The sequence below is a fragment of the Mustela nivalis genome, assembly GCF_964662115.1.
Source record: "Mustela nivalis genome assembly, chromosome: 18".
Lineage (NCBI taxonomy): Eukaryota > Metazoa > Chordata > Mammalia > Carnivora > Mustelidae > Mustela > Mustela nivalis.
In genome coordinates this window covers 29247858-29267356 of record NC_139037.1, presented here as the reverse complement: position 1 = coordinate 29267356, position 19499 = coordinate 29247858, and the positions used below count along the sequence as shown (strand labels likewise).

The following is a 19499-nucleotide window of genomic DNA, read 5'->3' as shown; positions in this document are numbered from 1 at the left end:
GTGAACTAAATATAGGGCTACCTGTAGAGTTTATAGTCTCTGAGAATATGCCAGTGTGGAAAAATCAGAAAGATAATTACCTACTCCCCCAGTGAAGCAGGATTTTCTTCTCAGTTAAATATATTTACTTACATGCTTTTGAGGCAGAGTCTGAGAACTCTTAGAAAAAGTCATAGCTATTTTGAGCTACTTGGTGTAATTTAAGCCTTTTTTTAGACAATAATTGTGTGGTTTCACCTGTCATCTTGAAATATAAATTATATAGAGATTACATGAAAAGAAAGTTATATGTGACACTTCTGGTGCCTCAGAAAAAGGTTTCAGTTTGTCTCATGTCTGTCATGGCAGCACTCTTTGAGTCATTATAAAGTATGTTATATAAGGATTTCCTCTATAATTAAAAAAATTTTTTTTTGAAGATTTTATTTATTTGACAGATTAGGAAATTGTAGCGGGTTGGCAGGCAGAGGGAGAGGGAGAAGCAGACTCCCTGCTGAGCTTGGAGCCCAATGCCGGGCTCCATCTCAGGACCCTGAGATCATGACCTGTGCTGAAGGCAGCCACTTAACTGACTGAGCCACCCAGGTGCCCCTCCTCTACAATGTTATTTTATTTTATTTTATTATTATTATTATTTTTTAATGTCTTATTTATTTATTTGATAACCGAGATCACAAGTAGGCAGAGAGGCGGGCAGAGAGAGATGGGGAAGCAGGCTCCCTGCCAAGTAGAGAGCCCGATGCGGGGGGGCTCGATCCTAGGACCCTGGGATCACCACCTGAACCGAAGGCAGAAGCTTAACCCACTGAGCCATCCAGGTGCCCCTCCTCTACAATTTTAAATCGTAAAATGTAACTTCCTTTAGCTGGAATAAAAGTGTTTTATTTTAATGGAAGACTGATGGACACATGGGTAGAAAACCCCTAACAATAGTGGAAATGAAACAACAAAAGCAATACTTAAGCCACATCATATAAAACACACAGATTCTACAAATTGAAGCTATTTTTTTTTGGAATTTGTTTAACTCTATCGTTTGAATCAGCTCATGTCAAACCATTTCTCAAAAAGTGTACAGAATGGGAAAAGACATTTAAGAAGCATTTCTTCTTGTAGTGGTATTACCAGGTCAAATCTAACAGGGAAATTCCTTGCCAGACCTCTGTCTCCTCCTCCTTAAGATGTGAAGTTTTGCACTTGTTAACATAATTTGCAAGTGGTAAAAAGGGTGGATGAGACCGTAACGTCGGTTTCTGGATTTCTGGTCTATTATTTAGGCTTCTTATGAGTAAGAGAATCAGTCTCTCATTTTTTTAAAGGAGGTAATCTGTATTCTTAACACTGTCCATTCTGTTCTGCAATGTTATGAGCCCTGGTGCAAAATTCGAGAGGAATAGACATTCTGTGGTAATGTAGGGACTCTTTAATATTTCCAAAATGACAGTTCTCTTCTCCCAGAATAGAAGGGCATAATGTTCACTTGACTGCAAATCCCAAATGTCTCCAGTTCAAGTTGGATGGCCATTATCACATTAGAGTGCATGTACATTAACCTATTTCATGCATTTGCTCAGTATGAGTTTGAAAAACCCTACTACATGTAACAATTCCCATTTATCTATTTAAAGATTTTATTTGTCAGAGAGAGCTCAAGCAGGGGGAGCAGCAGGCAAAGGGAGCAGACTCCCCGCTGAGCAGGGAGCCCGATGCAGGGCTCCATCCCAGGACCCTGGGATCATGACCTGAGCCGAAGGCAGACTCTTAACTGACCAAGCCACCCAGGTGCTCCCAACAATTCCCATTTAACGGGGGTGGGGGGGTGGGGGGGGGTGAGGGGGGGTGTTAACCATGACTTTGCTCACTTGATATGCTGCCTGGAAGAAGGAAGTTCTTTTGGAGCCGTGGCTTAATCATTATAATCACTGGACACGGGCACTTTCTGGTTTGCTACTCTGCCATCCTTACCATGCAGACTTTTGGGCCATTGGCTAGTGATCACGAGGTGGTTGTAATAGCGCCGGACATGGTGTCCTCATGTAGCTGTGTTCATGGCAGGAAGAAGAGGGTGGGAAGATGCAATATCAGGATTGATAAGAGAAATATGTTTGGTCTTCATCCCATATTCTCTGCTCACAGCTCCCCACATCCTTGGGATTTCCTAAGTGGTGAGCCTGATCAAGGTGTTTTTTTTTTGGAATGTTAATGAGGTGACCTTTGGAAAGCACCTAAGGTGGGCCTGAGCTTAAGGTTAAGAGGGTTGGAACTTTCAGTCCCATTGTCCAGTACTAGCCTGGGGAGGGGGCGCAGAGGCATGTTAGAAATGGAGTTTGGTTAGTAATGGCCAATTGTTGATCGTCAATGCCTGAGTAAAGAAGCCCCCATGACCTGTTCTCCCCCCCCCCCCCCAATTCAGAGAGCTTTGGGTTGGGGAACACAAGAGGATTTGGGGCAAGTGGTGCACCTGGAGGGAGTGTGAAAGCTCCAAGGCTCTTTCCTTCTACTTTGCCCTCTGGGTCTCTCCCATCAGGCTGTTCCTGAGTTATATCCTTTTATAATAAGCCTCTAATCTAGTAGGTAAACTGTTTCTGGGTTCTCTAAGCCACTCTAGCAAATTAATTGAACCTGAGGTGGAGGTCACAGGGACCTCTGATTTATAGCCAGTTGGTCAGAAGCACAGGTAACAGCCTGGGCTTGTGACTGGTGCCTGAAGCCCAGGGTAGGTATGGGAACCTCCAGTCTGTAGTAGGTTGGTCAGAGACATACACACAAGCAATAATAGCTTGGGCTTGTGATTGGCACCTGAAGTTGGGGGCAGGCCGTCTTGGAGGATTGGACCCTTAACCTGTGGGATCTGAAGTGCTTTGTAGGTGGACAGTGTCAGAATTGAGATGAATTCTCAGGCACCCTGTTGGCGTCCAGAAAATTCCTCAGTACTCTGTAGGATTCCCTCCTGCCACTGGAACCGGTATCAGAACCAAAATAAGAGATAAGAGAGAGTTTTATATTAGGAGACTCTTTCCCACAGGCCTCCTAGTGGACTTCTTATTATGTCCTGTTGGCCAGGTCTGACCTGTCATTCCTGGTTTCACGAAAGCCTAGGAATCTAGAATCTGGCAAAAGGGAATGCGATTTCTGTGTGTCATGGGCTGAATGTTTGTGTCCCTTCACATTTGTGTGTTGAGTCCTAACCCCCAGTGTGATGGTATTTGGTGGTCGGGTTTGGGGGAGGTAATTAGGGTTTAGTTGGGGTCCCGAGGATGGGGCTCTCAAGGTGGGATTAGTGCCCTTAAGAGATGTCACAATGCTCATGTGGTCTTTCTCTCTCATTCCCTCTCTCCATCCTTGCCCTCCCTCCCCAGCCCGTGGCGGTCTTGGGAGCATGCAGTGAAATGGGCTGCCTCAGAATAAAACTTACCTGGTCAGCGCTGATGGACTTCCCCGCTTCCACAACTTTGAGAAATAAGTTCTGTGACACCATCCAGGCTGTGGTGTGTTTTTATGACATCCGAGCTAAGAAGCCTTACCTGGCTTTGAGGGCTTATGACCCATTTCTTGGAATTATGCCCATTGCCTCCCTGCTCATAGGGACAGAGAAGAAAGAGGTGGTGGGCAGTGGCCGCCAGTGGTTTCTGCCACATTCAATTAACGTATGACTGGAAAAAGGGGACTTTTATCTTTCGTTCCAGAATGGCCAAGGAATGTGGCCTTTGTTAACCATATAATACAACCTTTTGACACAAATACTTATAAAACCAGGATTAGAACTTGGACTCATTCATGCAACACATTTAATTAACACTTCCAGTGTTCCAGGTTGTTGCTCGAAGCTGGGGACGTGGCACTGAATTAGACGGACAGCCCCTGATGTCACAGGGCTTATAGACAAGTTGGACAGAGAAATTAGGAAGGAGATGCTTGCAAAACAGTGGCATAAATGCTTAGAGTGGGGGTAACACCGTTTGCTATGTGGAGAGTGGACGTCAGCTAACACTGATGGGGGGCGGTCAGGGAAGGCTTCCTGGAGGAGGTCCTGTCTTCTCCCATGTCCTGAAGCAGGACTCCATTCCTGTACTGACCACCCTCTTTTTGTGCAGATATTCTCGAAAAAAGATCAAGGCAAAACCAAGGCATGGGGAAGCTTGCAGTTTGGGAGTTCCATGGACCTTCTGGAGGGTAATTGAAGAAACAGCTCAGAACACGGCACAGCACAGTGTAAACAGCATTGTCTCCGAAGCCAGCCAGACAGAAGTTTCTGCCTCTAACTGGCAGTGTAGGAAACAGGCTTTTCTCCAGCCTCAGACTCTGATTTCATAAAATGGAGGGAAATGATACCTCTCCGTGCCCACACCATGTTAGAGGTAGCCAGCGTTGGAGGTGGCAAGTGCACTTTCTCTCACCGTACCTGTTGCTCCTGGGAATCGAATCTTAGCATTACCTCCATTTTAGGTGAAGAAGGCGGGGACAAGAAGGTTAAATACTGCACTCGGAGGTCTGCAGCTGGAAGCAGGGGAAGCTGGGTTTGAACCCGGGCCGTCTGGCTCTGGAATCTGCTGTACGGGAGAAAAAGTCATTTGGACTCCTGTGTACCCCACTGTAGTGGGCTAAACCCAGTCAGATTTAGTGTCCTTGAAACACTCTGCCGTCCATGTAAAATTTCTGCCTGTGCCCAAGTCAATATGGATTCCTTTCTGGAAACCTTGGGATCATCCGCTCTGTTCCTGTCTGTCGTTAGCTATGTCTCAGCCCCTGAGCAGCCCTAGCATCTCACCCCTCCTCCTTCCTACTGCCTCCACAGATCATCTCAAAACACGTCCTCCCAGCAAAATAGCAGTAGCCTCCCCACTGGTTTTCTCGCCTCTTCTTCCCTTCTCCCACAGCCTCCGCTCTGTTTGCCGATCCAGCTTCTGCCCAGCTAACAAAATGGTTTTTCTCATTACTGGACTGGTCTTCATTCATTGTGGGTCTTGGTTAAATGTATTCCCATTGTCCATAGTCTCCAGTCCAAGTGCCGCAGTTGCACAGGTGTCCCTTTTATCCCCAGGCCACCATCTAACTCGCCCTTCCCCTCCCAGCTCTGCCCCACTTTTCCTCCCCCTTCCAGGCTCCTCTGTTTACGATTTATTTTGTCAGAGAAACCCCCTTCAACTTCATCTTCAACTTCACTTGGTCCCTCTAACCCTCTGTCCTCCTCTGTGCCCCCCAGTTCATCTGGGGGCAAGTCTAGCTCCTCCTTGAGATCTAGCTCTGAAGTTTCCACCTCTGCAAATCCTTTCTAACATTGTTCTCTTTATGCTTTACCGTCTTGGTATACTTACTTTGTCCCTTTGGTGGCGAGTCCCTGGAGTGTTTCTGCAGAGCACAGTGCGGTATTGGAAGGGCTATTGTGATACATATCTTTAATTTTTCATGATGGACACATCTTACTGCTTTCTGCGTGTGGGAGATTCATATGCGGGCGTGTGCGCGCACACCCCCACTTACGCCGATGTGTGTGTATGTTGGGTGCTTGTTGTTATCCCACCTTTGGAGCCTTCCTTTGTTTTGCCTGCGTGGTCCCCTCTAGGGAAACATATTGGTACTGCCAGACTGACGTTATGAGGATAGAATGTGTATTCAGTGATGTCTGTGCAGTTTTGCATGTACTTTTTCTGATGATTTTTTCATCACATTAATAACGTGCTAGAAATCACATTTTACAGAGGGATTAGGATGGGAAATAACAACTCTCACCTTTATTCCTCCGCAGCTTCCCCACTTCGAGAAAACCAGTCTTTCTTTTGTAAAGTATACAATTCATTTTTTTTTTTTTTTTGAAAAGTTATTCACCAGGTTGGGGGGCCATCACCACTGAAATCTAATTTTAGAACATTTTCATCTCTAAAAAAACTCCCTTCTGCTCATCAGCTATAACTCCCTACTCACTTCTCCCAACCAACACTGCCAGCCCTAAGCGACTGTGAATCTACTTTCTTTGTTTATAGATTTGCCTATTAGAGACATTTTATATAAATGGAATCAGGAGCGCCTGGGTGGCTCAGTGGGTTAAGCCACTGCCTTCGACTTAGGTCGTGATCTCAGGGTCCTGGGATCGAGCCCCACATCGGACTCTCTGCTTAGCAGGGAGCCTGTGTCCCCCTCTCTTTCTGCCTGCCCCTCTGCTTACTTGTGATCTCTCTCTCTGTCAAATAAATAAATAAAATCTTAAAAAAAATGGAACCATTTAATAAGTGGCCCCTTGTATCTGGCTTCTTTCACTTAGCCTGGTCTATATGTTTTCAGGGTTCATCCATGTTGTAGACTGTATACATACTTTTTATGGCTGAGTAATATTCCATGGCATAGATATACCACAGTTTATCCATTCATCCCTTGATGAACTTGTGGTTGTTCCACTCTTTGGCTACTCGGGGTGATGGTGCTGTAAACATTTGTGAACGAATCTCTTTATAGAGACATGTTTTCATTTCTCTTAGCCATATGCATAGGAGTGGAATTGCTGAGTTATGTGGTAACTGCATGTATGTGTGTTTGTTTATTTATTTTTGAGAGTGTGGTGGGGGACGAAGGAGAGAGAGCATTCCACGCTGATTCCCTGCTGAGCATGGAGTCAGATGTGGGGCTTGATTTCATGACCTTGAGATCATGACCTGAGCTGAAACCAAGGGTCAGATGCTCAACCGACCAGGCCACCCAGACGCTCTTGTATGTTTAAGTTTTTAGGAACCACTAGACTGTTTTCCAGGGCAACCATACTGAATTACATCCCCACTAGTCATGTGAAAAGGGTTCCAGTTTTTTCACATTCTTGCCAGCATTTGTTCTTGTCCATCTTTTTACTGCTCTCATTTAATTCTCCTTGTTCTATGAACTAGCCAAAGAAAAATATTCTCTTATTTTATGGATGAAAACTTCAAGTTGACAGAGGGATCAGATGCCTAGTATGTGTGTGAGTAGAGAGAAGAGACATGAGTAGTTCAAAACAATAGATCACCCAGAAATACTTAAAAGGTTTTTCAACCAGAGATTTAGAGCTATGTCAGGGATTGTATCTCCCTCCCCACCTTTTTGTTAAAATCAGTGTGATTGTGGTTTCTTTGCTTGCATTTTTTTTTTTAAATTGAAGTTTAATTCATATAGCATTGAAATTAACTATTTTATGAGATGATAGCTCTTGCTCGTGGGTATTTGTAATAGTTAAATATAGAAATATTTCATCTTTAAAATCTTTAAAAATATTTGCCTGTTTAAATTTTTTTTTTATTGTTTATAAAAAAGGAGGGGGAAATAAAGATTGGGTTCTCCAGAGAGCTATTGTAGATACACAGAATGAACAAGAATATGAGGACCAGAAGGCAAACCAAAAGTCACTTGTTTTGAAGTAATTAAGATAATTGGGTTGCCTTTCTCCCTTCCTGGAGATAGAGTCTTTTCAAAATTAGAAAGATCTGCCTGCCTTGTAGTCTGACATGAATATTTAGCAGTGTCATCTCTAACCTTAGGATCACACGGTAAATGTTAACAAGAAACACTAGAACTTGTGTTTTTCCTGTCTTATTGTTTTTCTACAGGAATGGTGACAGCTAAAATGGCTTTATGACATTGTGCCTACAAAAGCGAATGTTACATGTGTAGCTACCTGGGTAGGGGGAGAGTGTATTTTTCTAAGAGCTGGACGTACTGACTGGATGTCATCAGTTACATCTGTTTTGTAATCCTGAAGAATTTTACATATTCTTTGACAAAAATTGCAAATAAGGATTTTACAATAAATTCTGTTTCCCATGTTATGTTTCTGTGAAGCGAATGGAATATATTCTGAAAATATGAAACTTCTCATCTACACACAGGTAGGAGCAGTGCTTTACACACTATTTCAGGTTTTGTTGTGCTTCTTTCTACTCATTGTAGTGCAGGTTTTTGTTTGTTTGTTTTTTTTGGTGAAGAAACATGCACATTTCACTTCAGGGTTTTTTTTTTGTTTGTTTGTTTGTTTTTTCTTTTTTTCTTATTCTGTTTCAATTCTCTATCTCTTACTGCTTGTTTTCAAATAGAGACATGTTTTCTGTCCACTTCGGAGCATCACGGAGGGTCACTGAAAATGTTATCTGTGGCTCAGCTGACAGTTTTTATTGCTAATCTGGTGGTTACCAGTTCTGTCACTTCTTCAGTGCGTTTTAGAGTCCCTGTGTGTCCCAAGATTCTTTTCCTCCTTCCCCTGCCTGTGTCAGCCTGAACAAAATTGCCCTGTATATTCTAATTATAAAATAATTAAAACATACATTCATCCTTGCAGTGCTGAAAGGTTTCTAGATGAAAGTAAAAGTCATCCTTAATCTTACTTCACAGACAAACAGAACTACTGTAAAGATTTTGGCCTCTGACATGGCCTGTGGGCCAAATCAGGCCTGCCCCTGTTTTCATATGGCCCGTGAGCTAAGAGTAGTATTTGCATTTTTGAATAGTTGAAACAGACTCTAAAGGAGAGTAATGTTTTGTGCTGTGTAAAAATAATATGAAATCTAAACTTGAGTTTTCATAAAGGAAGTATTATTGGACAGGGTTGTCCCTACTCACTCACCTCCATATTGTACATGCCCGTTTTCGTGATGAGACGCAGGAGATGAGGAGCTGTGCCAAAACAATGGCCTCCAAAGCCCAAGGTAGTTACTCTCTGGCCCTTTACAGGGAAAAAAAAAAAATTGCTGATATCTGGTCTATAATCTTAAAGATTTTTTCCCTGTGCATTTATGTGAAGATGTTGTATGTGTGGTTTTTAAACAATGGAGTCGTCCCATGTGCTTTTGTAATCCACCCTTTTTAATGGAGTATTGTGTTTAGCAGTAACTTCTGTTAAGTTCTTCTTGTTTGGGGGCACTGGGTGTCTCAGTCGGTTAAATGTCTGCCTTTGGCTCAGGTCGTGATCCTAGGGTCCTGGGATCGAGCCCCACGTTGAGGTGGGTTGGTGGGGGGTGGCAGCGTCCCTGCTCAGGGGGAGTCTACTTTTCCCTCTGTCCCTCCTCCCACTCATGCGCTCTCTCTCTCTCTCTCTCTCTCTCACACACACACACACACACACACACACACACACACTCTTTCTTATTGTCTTTCTATCTAAAAAAAAAAAAAATCTTTTTAAAAAATTCTTTTTGTTTGTTTTTTCTACTGAATAGAAATCTGAGAACCACAGCTTTTCTTTTGATGTCTATAGTAAGTAAACCCCTTAGATGTTACCTGGGAAGAGTGCTAATAACAGTGATTGACTGTATCACTTAGAATTGATTTTAATTGTTTAATGATTAAAGATTTTTTTCCCCCCGCCTGACTTGTGAGCTCCGAGGTGGTGAAGCTGCCCAGGAAGGTCATGAGGAGCCAGGATCTTGCTAGCATCCTGGTTTGCCATTCTCAGTAGATGACATCACTGAAGGATGTGAATGGACTGTCATTAACTGTGTGACAAATTACCACAGAACTTCAGGACTTGAAACAACAAATATTTATTATCTTACATCTTCTGTGGGTCATCTGTCCAGATAGAGCTTATTAGCTGGGAACCTCGGGCTCTGCCAGGGTTTCTCATAAGCCTATACTCAAGCTGTTGGCTGGGGCTGCAGTTATTTTAAGACTCAAGTAGAGTAGGAGGAGATGTGTTTTCAGGCTCATTCTCCTGGCTGTTGGCTGTAGGTGACATCAGTTCCCTGCCACATGGGCCTCTCCATAGGGCAGTTTCCGGAGTGACAGTTAGCTTCCGCCATATTGTTTCTGCATGAGAGAGAAGCAGAAAGGAAGTTAGTCTTTTTGTAAGCTAACCTTAGAAGTAATATTCCATAGCTTCTGTAGTCTTCTCTCTGTTAGCAGTGAGTGTCTGGACCCAGCCTGTGCTCAAGAGGAGGAGTTACATCAGGGGTCAAATACCAGGAAGTAGGGATTATTGGGGGCTATCTTAGGGGCTGCTTACATGAGTCAGTGTCAAGTTTCATTTAAAGGTGGTGGATAGGGGTGCCTGAGTAGCTCAGTTGGTTAAGCATCTGCCTTTGGCTCAGGTCATGATCCCAGTGTTGGGGGGAGGGCAGGGGGGACGGTTCCTGCTCCATGGGGTATCTGCTTCTCCCTCTGCCCCTCCCCCTGCTTGTGCTCTCTCTTTCTCTGTCAAATAAATAAAATACTTAAGAAAAAAAGAGGTGGTAGATAGACCCTCCGGCATTGGTCGGAGGTCCCTTCAGGAAGGGAGAAGGTAGAAAGGTTTTTTTTTTTTTTTAAAGGAAAACAACAGTAGATTTGGATTTGTATTTCGTCAGGTAGAATTATGCTACATGACTACCCCAGCTGCAAGGAACCCCGGGAAAACAAATTTTATTTGGGGGCGGGGAGCCCATGGTGGCCCAGGTCATAATCAGGATTTTGTTGACAGGAACAGTTGTCAGGATAGATGCTGGGTGGGCAGAAGAGGGTATCTACGATACCCACCATCTAAGGTGTTGGAAGGGTTCAGTGTGGTAACAACCCATGCTTGTGTGGTTTATAGTTCGCACTCAGTTAAACAGTAGCTGTCCTTACTGTTATTACTGGGTAGCTCTATAAAGTAGCTTTGGAAGTAACCTTGTTGCTGTGACAGGTTTTCTTGCATGGATACTGAGGGAAGTAGCACCGAAAGAAGAAAATAGACATTTATCGAGTACCTGGTATGTACCAGGCATTGTATTAATAGGCTCGCTGATTTTATGCTCATAATACACCCGTGAAGTAGGGTTATTTGCTCCATTTTACAGATGAGGAAATGAAGGTCTCATAAGGTTGAGTAGATCATTGAAGGAGCACATCCCACCGGTGTGCTTGGGTTCCAGACTGTCATGCTGTACAGTTCAGCTCCTAGCTCCTGGAGTGAGCAGATGGGGATTGGGACAGCTGGATCCTCCGGGCCCTGTCAGCTGTAGCCCCAGCAGCTTCTTCTAGTTACTCCACGGTGCCTTGCAAATACAGTGTTCTACATGCTTCATGAGGTGGAACAGGCCTAAGAGTATTGCTCTTTCAGCAAGGAGGGACCAGAGCTGGAATTTGAACCCAGGTGTGTATAGGTCCGGAAGCCTTCCTTCCTTCCTTCCATGACTGGAAAGAATCTTTCCCTATCTATGGAAGTAGTGAATCTTAATTAGGCTGAATTAGGAGTTAAAAATCTAGCTTCATTGAATGCATGAAGTATTGTATTCTCTTCTGATACTTCTGTTTCTCTCTCTCTTATATTTCTTTCTGCCTTATTTTTAATATGTATATGTCGTATATATATGTATGTGTGTGTGTGTGTGTGTGTGTGTATCAGATGCTTGAAGGGGGTTTAAAAAGAGATTAAGGTCTAAGATTATAGAGTTATTTAAGTTAGAGTTATTTGCTGTTTCACTATTGTCTGAATGGAAACTGACTTGGCCACTAGATGTCTCCTTTTGGTTCTGTTCTTTCTTCTGTGTCACACTCTTTAAAAGGGATATAAAGAAGGTTAGATAATACAAGATTAAAACGTGAATGGGGCCCGGACTGATGTTTTCAGCTGCCTTTTTTGTCTTTTACACTCTGCTTCTGTTCCTCCTTGCTCATGGGCTGATATTGAAGTCATAGATCAATTGTCTGGAAACTTAGATGAGTCTTTGATACCTCCTGCTCGTTTCTGAAAGCATTGTGAAATGGGCAGAAGGAACGTCTGTGCTCTAGAGCTAGACATGCTAAGTAGTAAAATAATTAACGTGTTTGCTGTGTATTTTAGGGACAATTTTAAGAGTAATTTATTCTCATGGAAATATGTGTGCCTAGTAGGCAAATAATGATTGTATTATTAATATAATTTTCCCTGTTCTTTAATAGAGTAATCCTGACTGTTACCTACGTATGTTATCTTCTGTATTTCTCGCAGGGGCCCTATATCTTTGCCATTTTTTCCATTCTTCCCCTGATTTTAGAGCTGAAGAAATCGAGGCTTAGAGCTGGGTTATTAATTTGGCTTCAAGTTTCATAGAGCTTGTTTGCTTTCAGATTTTTGTCCCCACCATTTGGAAGGTGTTCATTGTATTTTAGTAGTGGAGATAGTCAATTTAAGCCAATAAAATTTGAAAGTTCCCAAGAAATCATTCAGCCAAAAGCACTTTCGGAACCATGGTTTGGTTGTGAGTGCACAACTCCATTTTCCTGCAAGTTGCCCTGTAGAAGTGACCAGTGTACCCTGAATAGGGGCTCCCTTCAGGAAGGCTACAGGCTCTTGGCAGAATTACAAATCGTGCGCACTCAGGGATCACTTCCTTTCACTTGCCTACAAACGCAGCACCCATTATCATAGACACAGCGGGGCATTTGACAGCTCTGGTTCAGACCCCGTGCTTCATAGAACGGAACATTCTTCTCATTCAATTAGGGCACACTAAAAAGATGGAAATGCAGGCGGGCCTAGGGTTTTCTGAGACTCCTGGCTGGCTGGCGTGTTCTCTTTTACCTGAATTTCGATTCTGCATTAATTTCCAGATTTCTCCAATTGTCTTAAAAAAAAAAAAATCAGCTCATGCTAGGTTTTCTTTAGTCTCGAATAATTTAATTGTGCTTAGTATCGCTCTGGTTGACTCCCCAGTTTGTGGTGGTGATTTCTGCAGACCACAGGAAAATGTATAACAAATGTGAGATGAGAGAACGTTGTCAGGCAGGTAGCATTTTCTCTGGGAAGTCGGAGCCGGGAGTGGGAGCGGTCCCCAGCGCTAACAGGCACACCCCCAAGATTTGCCTCCAACACTGTCACTTCTCTCTCTTTGTTCCCCTTCCCGACTCGCTTTCTGCCAGGGATTTGTGACATATTTCGTAGCAGATCAAATGAGCCCCTGACACCTGATTGCCGAGTGCTTCTTGTTTACAGTTGCTTTCCAAGGACACCTAGACAAGATGGAAGGCTTAACGCGCAGTAATTAAATTTGCATCTGCTCTGTGACAGGACTCAAAGGAGTTTCTTCCCCCTCCACATATGAATCTCATTGTAGAGCTCCTACCGGCTTTGACCATACAACATCTAAAACGGCAAGATGTGGACAGGTAAACAAACATTGGTTCAGTCTACTGCCTGTCATTATAATGATGAATATTAAATTAGATCGCTGATCCCCCTTTCTTACCTGACTTTCTACTCTTCACCTACTTGTGTAGCCAGATTTATAACTGGTCTAAAATTTAAGAACTGTAGCTTGGAGGTGATTTTTTTTTTCTTTTTAATCTTTTTAAAGGAAAACAAACATTGCTGAACAATCTGGATTGGTTTAACACCCTTTGGATTGTACATTTCTCACAAATGCTAATGAATAATTCAGTAAATACCACAATCTGCTGGTGGTACCCAGTGTTATTCACACTTGCTAATGAATAATTCCCTTTGGCTTTCATAGAGCAGCTCTAAGGAGTGACTTCTGAGACTCAGATGGGTTATTATGGGGCTATTTGTCAGTGTCCTTGGGGCATTGTGAGCCAAAGTCCAACTTGGCTAGCCACTCCACATCCCCTCTCTGATTCTTCTGGGAAACATGCCGCTCTTTCTGTCTCAGCCTTTTAGCCCTCAAATGTTGCTTCGAGAGAGGGGATGCTCGCTCTAACAGGATTCAGCTCCACTATAATTTCATTGAGTCACTTCCTACATTGTTTCATTCAAATAAAGAAGTGTTTATTGAGCACCTTATAAGGTACAGACTCCTCAGCATGGGGTTGTGTATGTCCCAAGGTAAAGAGAGATTTTATGTGATAAGTCCTTAAAGAGAACATGGGGCGTTGTTGGAGAGGCTTGGGGCCCCGGAGGAAGAGGGTTAGGGTCTTTTTTTGTCAAAATGGTCAGTTACCGTCAATGCGTATTTGCTGTTGATGGTGTCGTAGGAGGCTTAGGTTGCTTTGGATAAGCCTAAAAATTGATTAATCTTGGGACTGCTTAGAGGAGAAGTCCTATAGCATGATCCCAGAGACAGCTGGGTGCGTCTTACTCATTTCTGCTGCCCTGGAATCAGGAATGTTGTATGACCTGGTGTTACTAGCCTGGAGAGTCTAAGGGTGGTGAATGTGGATTTATTTATGCCTGAGTGGTCTATAGACCGTACCTTTGCAATCAGACTGCATAATGTATAACTGTGAGATCAGTGAGGCACAGCTAGCCCTAGTGAGATTGTCCCTGGCTTCCTGGGTCTGCTTTAGCTTTTTCTCTTCAGCTCCTGGTTTCCCCCTCTTTCTGAGCACACCGGAAGATGATAACTACCGGCTTTCTTACAGTTAGGTGGGATCCTGCCATTCCTTCAGACCAATGAAAGGTAAGAGGAAGTGGCAGGTGTCATTTTCTGGTCAAGACATTTAAGAGCTGGTGTGACACTTGCAGACATTCATTTTCTCTGCCACCATGACCTTGGGAGCTATGTGTTCTAGGTCGTGGGGTCTACATTAGGCTGGGTCCATGAATGGCCCTGTGGAGTAGGGCCCAGCCTCCCCTCCCCTCTACTGGCCTAGATGGGACATAGAACTTGAGCAGTATGAACCTTTGTTGCATCAAGCCCGTGAGATTTTATTCACAGTGAGAGTTTATTCACAGTATAGCCTAGACTGCTTGTTTTTTGTTTTTTAACTAATTCAGAGGGATTGGGACAGGGAGAGATGTGTGTACATGTACGTGTACGTGTTTATGTGTGCTATCCAGGGCCTGGTATTCCGCAAGATTTTAGCCAGCTTTGTGGAATGTAGTTTCAGTTGGGAATTGAAAGGTAGACATAATTTAGGCAAAAAACTTTGGTATAAACAGAGTCATGGAAATAGGAGAATAATTAGTAAGAAAAACCAGAGTTGCAGCTATTGTAATTCATGTAATTCAAAATTAATGAATTTTAATTTGTGTCTAGCATGTTTAATTAGTAAGATTATAAACCTATAATTTTTCTCTTTGCTTATAATTTATACCAGAGGGTGGCCCTCAAGCTAAGAAAGATTTTTTACATTTTTAATAGAGCATAGACACAAGAAGAAGGAGGATATTCAGCAGGGCCACAAAGTTTTTTTTTTTTTTTTTTTTTTTTTTTTACAGGAAACATTCGCTGACCCCTGGTTTAAAATCTCTACACACTGGGGACGCCTGGGTGGCTCAGTTGGTTAAGCAGCTGCCTTCGGCTCAGGTCATGATCCCAGCATCCTGGGATGGAGTCCCGCATCGGGCTCCTTGCTCCGCGGGGAGCCTGCTTCTCCCTCTGACTCTGCCTTCCACTCTATCTGCCTGTGCTCACTCTCGCTCGCTCTCTCTCTGACAAATAAATCAAAAAAAAAATCTTTAAAAATAAAATAAAATAAAATCTCTACACACTGTTATTAAAAAGTATTACAGTCCCTAAAATGTGAGCTCCTCAAGAACCAGAAGGCAGGGGTTTCATTAGTCTGTGTGTCTTTCTGCCTAGCATGGTGTAGGGCAACACTGAGTAATCGCAGAACAAGTTGGTTGATTAAATTGCACACAGAACACAAGAGATAAGACTTTCAGAGGGTGAGCTGGTAAGCGGTTACGGAAAGCTATGGGTTTGAAGAAATAGAAGTTTTCCTCCCTGTTCTCTTGGCTTGTGACAGTTTTGGATTTTTCTTTTTAAACGTAATGTGTATGGACATTTATTTCACTTTATACTCATTTTCAAACAAATGTCCTATCTTGAAAGGTTTTAAAGGTATTGACATACTCTGGTGTCACAGTTTTGTTAGTCTTGTAAATCTACTCATTGTTGATGGTTTTCTGTCTTTCTCTACACTGCCCCCCAACACCTAATTCTCTCTCTCCTTCCCTTCTTTCCTTCCTTCCCTCTTCTCTTTCCTTCTCTCTTTCTCTCCCCCCCCCTTTCTCTCTTTCCCCTCTCCCTCCCTTTCTTCCTCTCTCTCTCTCTCTCTCTCTCTCTCTCTTTTTTGTGATAACTTTCATGTAAGTTTCTATAGGTTCACTTACTCATTGATTCATTTGCTCACTCATAGACCCATACCCATGGGAAAGGAAGGCATGTCCATGCAAAAGCTTTTACACAAATAGTTGTAGCAGCATGATTCATTATAGCCCAAAAGGGAAACAACCCCAAATGTCCATCAACTGATGAATGGATAAACAAAATGTCATATATCCCCTATGATATATTATTCTGTAATAAAAAGGCATGAAGTACTGATACATGCTACAGCATCGATAAACCTTGAAAACATTATACTAAGTGAATACAAAAGCCTATATATTGTGTGATTCCATTTATGTAAAGGGTCTGTAATAGGCAAATCCATAGCTACAGAAAGCAGGTTAGTGATTTCCTGGGACTGGGAAAGGGGTGAGGCAGGGGAACGGGGAGTGACTGTTGGTGGGGGCAGGGGTTCTCTTTTAGGGTCAGGGTGAAGTTCTAAACTTAGATTGTGGTGATTGTTGCCAAACTCCATGACTATACTAAAAATCGTTGAAGTGTATGCTCTAAATGGATGAATTTTATGTTATGTGAATTATATCTCAATAAAGATATTAAAGATAATTACTCAGTGGATTGCTCATTTTTTGGTTATGCTGCTGATTATACACTCTCTTATTCAAGAAGCAGTTAGGATCTGAATCTCTTCTATTGTCCCGTGCTGAATTAGAGTTTTCTGGAAACAAAAAAATGATTTATTTTCAAATCCCCTTTGACCCAGCTATTTTACATGAATTTATTCTACCTTCCATGCTGGGACATGTGCACAAAGACATACTCACAGGAATATTCACTGTGACATTATTTGTAGTGGCAAAACATAAGAAAATTTAAACATCCATCACAAGGGATATGTTAAAATATTAAGGAAGGTGTAGCTGGTGAACTGCTCTAGTCTCAGTAAGAAGAGACGGTTCCATATTTATCAATATGAAACAGTCTTCAAGACACTTGAAGCAAGATGCAGAGTACTTTTTCTAAATTTTTCTAAAATTCAATACTTGCATAAAGGTAGAGTATCTCTTGAGAGAGTCAAAGCTGCTACCTTTTTAGGAGGCAAAGTTTGGATAGGTCAAGGAATACGACAGCCATAGGCTTTTGCAGGGTTAGACTTTTTATTTTATTTATTTATTTATTAAAAGATTTTATTTATTTATTGGACAGACGGAGATCACAAGTTGGTAGAGAGACAGTCGGAGAGAGGAGGAAGCAGGCTCCCTGCCGAGCAGAGAGCCCGATCTGGGGCTCGATCCCAGGACCCTGGGATCATGACCTGAGCTAAAGGCACAGGCTTTAACCCACTGAGCCACCCATGTGCCCAGGGTTAGACTTTTTAAATATACTTTTCACAGCAGCGTTATTCATAATAGTCAAAATGTGGAAACAGTGCAAATGTTCATCAACTGATGAGTGGGTACAGAGTATGGTCTCTCTGTATACGTGTGGAAGTAGAACAGCTGAGTCAAGGGGGATCTGAATAGAAGTCAGTTTAATTTTTAACGCAAGAAGGTAGTATTTGAGTATTAAAAATTTTTTTAGAGGCCCCTGGGTGGCTCAGTGGATAGCCACAGTTTTGGCTCAGGTCATGATCCCAGGGTTTGGGCTCAGGTCATGATCTCAGATCCAGCCCTGTGTTGGGCCCCACGTTCAACAGGGAGTCTGCTTGAAGATTCTGTCCCTCTGCCCTTACTCCTCCTAAAATAAAATCTAAAAACAATTTTTTAAAAACAAAGGGATTTCTGTGCTATAGCTTAGCAACCAATCTTGCATATGTTTGTGCATCCTCCTTTTTAATCCACATGGAATAATTTGAAGGCTTATCCCCCTCTCAAGTTCCCCCCCCCCCACCCAGCCCCAACCACTAATGATGGAGCAATTATGTGGTTCCACAGTAATTTTAACACCATCTTCTAACCCAGCTGTGTGGCAGCAGTCTCTCTGCAGGGCAGGAATGTGGCTTGCAAGGGACAGTATCACGTTGCCCACAATTATTTTAATGTCTCCTGTGAAATGATAAATGAAGTTTATAGTTATAATAAAAGTAAACCCATTTCCCTCAAGGTATAAAGGGTTTGCAAGTAAAATTCCCATAGTCAAATGTGTTGCCGCCCCCCGTCCCCTTTTAAAAGACTCCTTCATTGAGGGCTTAAAAAAATCGAGGGGTAGGTTTTCAATGAGGGCACTTACTCATGAAGTCCTATAAGGATGTGAAGTATGAAAATGTTATAGGATTTATGGTTGTATGAAAATGTTACTAGATTTATAGCTGCCCCTCTAGGAACTTACAGTTTCTGTTGTTGGTATAATTGAAAAAATTCCTCCAAGGTTTGTGTCTGTGTGCATGCTTTGTAATATTAACTTCATGTAATTTGCAAAATATCTGCTGGGATTTTTCATGGTCCTAGGAGGTTCTGTGATTTGGCTGTAACTCCTGCTTCTTATTATTTGGGGCCACTTGGGTTTGAGTCTTTGCTGATTACTGTAAATCCTCCAGCCAACGCCCACAGTTACTGGGTAAGACCTCCACCTTGAGAGGGGAGAGCTCCTGTCTGATGCAGTGCCCACTGCGGTAATTTAGATGTCTCTTTGAAAAAGAGCTTATTGGGCTAAGTCTTCCCCGTTTTCTGAGCAGGGAAGTGTGGGATGGTGAAGCAGCTCCCCTGGGGTGCCTGGGTGGCTCAGTGGGTTAAAGCCTCTGCCTTCGGCTCAGGTCATGATCTCAGGGTCCTGGGATCAAGCCCCACGTCGGGCTCTCTGCTCAGCCGGGAGCCTACTTCCCTTCCTCCTCTCTCTCTGCCTGCCTCTCTGCCTACTTGTGATCTCTTTCTGTCAAATAAATAAATAAATAAAACCTTTAAAAAAAAAAAAAAGCAGCACCTCCCCTTCTCCCTATACTGCAGGTTTCTGCTATCACAGGAAGGTGGGCCCTCCAGGCTGTCTTCCCAGCTGCTGGAGATGTGGCTGCTGTGTTGTCATTTAATAGAGTCTCCCTTTTTGTTCTGTTCCTGCTGCTTGCTACCTCGTGACCCCCAGCCAGCGGCGGCTCCTGCTGTCCTTTCACCATTTGCGTGACAGGGCACCTTGCTTGGTGCAATTTCGTCTTTAATTTTTATATCTTCTGTGCCTTGTTCATGAAGTGGGTTTGGAAATGTCTATGACGTAAAGAAGCCCTGCTGTGAATCCTCTTCCAATCCCTTTCTCAGGTCCGTCCTATGTGGGAATTTTAGAAGTTGAGATAGATGTTGATGATGATGGTGATGACGATGAAGAAGGAGGGATAAATCACTTACTTTGGGCTTTTTGTAGCGTTTATTTATTTATTTTTTTGAAGATTTTATTTATTAGAGAGCCAGTGTGTGTGCAGTGGGGGTGCGGTGGGGGTTAGGATAGAGGTGGGGGAAAAGGTAGGGAGCCCGATGCCGGGCTTGATCCCAGGGCCCCGGGTCATGACCTGAACCGAAGGCAGACCCTTAACCGTCTGAGCCACTCAGGCGCCCCCATTTGTACTGTCTAGCCCGTAAGGAGCCATACCACTTT

At 43.1% G+C, this 19499-nt stretch overlaps 1 protein-coding gene and 1 long non-coding RNA gene across 7 annotated transcripts in view; both read left to right on the top strand.

Moving 5' to 3' along the window:
* FTO (FTO alpha-ketoglutarate dependent dioxygenase) overlaps positions 1-19499 on the top strand; it is a 374055-nt gene that overhangs the window by 30528 nt on the left and 324028 nt on the right. The gene's annotated exons all lie outside the window — the stretch shown is intronic.
* Positions 10230-15352, top strand: LOC309853735. The gene is made up of 3 exons (XR_014305905.1): positions 10230-11062; positions 12959-13056; positions 15068-15352. It is a non-coding gene; the product is annotated as an uncharacterized lncRNA (long non-coding RNA).